This window comes from Camellia sinensis, chromosome 8 (genome assembly GCF_055761805.1).
Source record: "Camellia sinensis isolate YWXY chromosome 8, ASM5576180v1, whole genome shotgun sequence".
NCBI classification, from domain to species: Eukaryota; Viridiplantae; Streptophyta; class Magnoliopsida; order Ericales; family Theaceae; genus Camellia; species Camellia sinensis.
Genome location: NC_138968.1, coordinates 89,157,395 through 89,159,617, shown reverse-complemented (window position 1 = coordinate 89,159,617; position 2,223 = coordinate 89,157,395). Strand labels below are relative to the sequence as shown.

Genomic DNA, 2,223 nt, shown 5'->3' with positions numbered 1-2,223 from the left:
TACTCTTACACGAAATTGTGTGCATCAAATAGAAGACGAGAAATATTAGGGATCATGAAAATTTTTTCATGAAAATAATCATGAAAAATTTGTGATCCTTAGATTACTTTGATTAGTGTGTGGTGCTTTATTGTAAGTGTAATTTAAAGGTCACAAATCTTTCATGATCATTTTCATGAAAGACTTTTCATGATACCTAGCATTGCTGAATAGAAGACCCGTGTGTCTTCATGTCGCCAAATTATTAGAGAGTTTAGGGTAATATTCACTGTTGTTCCTTAATATTTTCGGCAAATAACATAACAGTAATATTCTAAAAAAAATAATTGTAAATTAGTGATAAATATTAATAATAAAAATTATAATTTTTTTTTGTGAAATTGTAATAATTTTTACAAATTACCACTAAATTATAATTTCTCCTAATATTTTTTATAAATAACAAATTACAAAATATTTGAAGTTATTTTTACTTGTTAACTTACCCGTCTACTCTATCACGTGACATTGTTTTCTGTCTACATGTATCCCAAATCAACTCCCTACGTACTCACTCATCACCTCCAACTCTCATTCTCTCTCTCTAGAAAAATGGAATGGACTCCATTGGCATCATCTTCTTCTAAAACCCAATCTCCTTCTCTTCCTCCTCCTCCTTCAAATGGTGTTATTATGAGCCCTTGTGGTGCTTGCAAAATTCTGCGTCGTCGCTGCGTCAACAACTGTCTTTTGGCTCCCTACTTTCCTCCTACCGATCTATTTAAGTTCAGCATTGCCCACAGAGTCTTTGGAGCTAGCAACATCATCAAGTTGTTGCAGGTATTATGCTTATTAAGCTTTCAAGCTAATTTGGTCTCATTCTTGGCTCCTCCTGTAGTTTCTCTGTCACTACCTCGAAAATTTTACGACATTAAAAATATTAAAAATAGTCTTCTGCCCAAAATTTATATATATATATGAAAATTTTCAAAGTGGAAGTCGTTCTACCTTGAACTTTTAAAATTTAATTCAAAAAGCATGTTTCAGATTCAAGAATGTTATTCTTTAGGAAATCACTGTATCATTTTAAAAATATATGTACAACATTATTTCAAATAATAAAAATAATAAAACTCAAACGTAACATATTTGTATTATTTTTTTGAACTTTTCATTAAGAGTAGTATTATACAAACTCAGAAGTTAGACTTATTTTTTAAATTAAACGATGTGACAATTAATTAAAATATTTAAAGTAACTCTCTCTCTCTCTCTTATATTTTCTTTAATTATTAACCAATTATTTTTATTACACAACATTAAATCTAAAAATTAAGTTAAAATAATAGACTAATATATTATTTTCCTTTCATTCCCACACACACACACGTTAATCGTGAAGTGGCTGAACACTGCCTTTAGTTCTTAAGGTTAAACATTGACTCAAGTCAAACTGATTAATAGTTTTACAATAATGTTGTGTGCACATAAAAGATATTTGAAACACATTAATTTTCCTGAATACATTTACGTAATTTTTTTTTTCTTTTCTTTTTTTAACATATAACATTATTAAATGCATTAAATTGTAATTATGTATATAGGAACTTCCAGAATCACAAAGGGCAGATGCAGTGAGCAGCATCGTGTATGAATCGAATGCTAGGATTAAAGACCCGGTTTATGGTTGTACAGGCATAATTTACCAGCTTCACAAGAATGTTACTGAGCTTCAAGCAGAATTAGCTAAGACACAAGCAGAGCTTGTTAGCATGCAAGCTATGGATACATCACAATCTCAACAACAAAATCCACCCTATGATAACTCAGGCTTTTCTTTTGATGGCAGCAATGTTGGCTTGGCTTGGGAACATCTTTGGACATGAACAAATCTTGAAAGAAAGTTCAAAGTTTAAAATCTCTTATGAGTACTAATAATGAAGGATTTGATCCCCTGATTGTACTTAATTTTTCGGCAGGGATATTCTATCCCCAAAGTTAATGCCTTTCGATTTCAAAAATATTGAATTTTGTTTTGAGATTATTTGTCTTGAGATTTTCAATGACCTAGTGATTATGAGTTTGAGATAGAAATAAGACGATTTGAGAATAGAGTATTTTTTGTTGGATTTTTCTACCTTGTAATTTTTGGAGAAAAAGAAAATAGGGTAAAAAAATAAAAGGATAAATTACAAATATACTTTTTGAGATTTGCTTAAAATAAATATTGGCCCCCCGTGAGTT

General features: G+C 30.1%; 1 pseudogene; it reads left to right on the top strand.

Moving 5' to 3' along the window:
* Positions 1 to 591: 591 nt before the first annotated feature.
* LOC145797880 (LOB domain-containing protein 1 pseudogene) lies at positions 592 to 1,865 on the top strand (annotated as a pseudogene).
* The last annotated feature ends 358 nt before the right edge of the window (positions 1,866 to 2,223 follow it).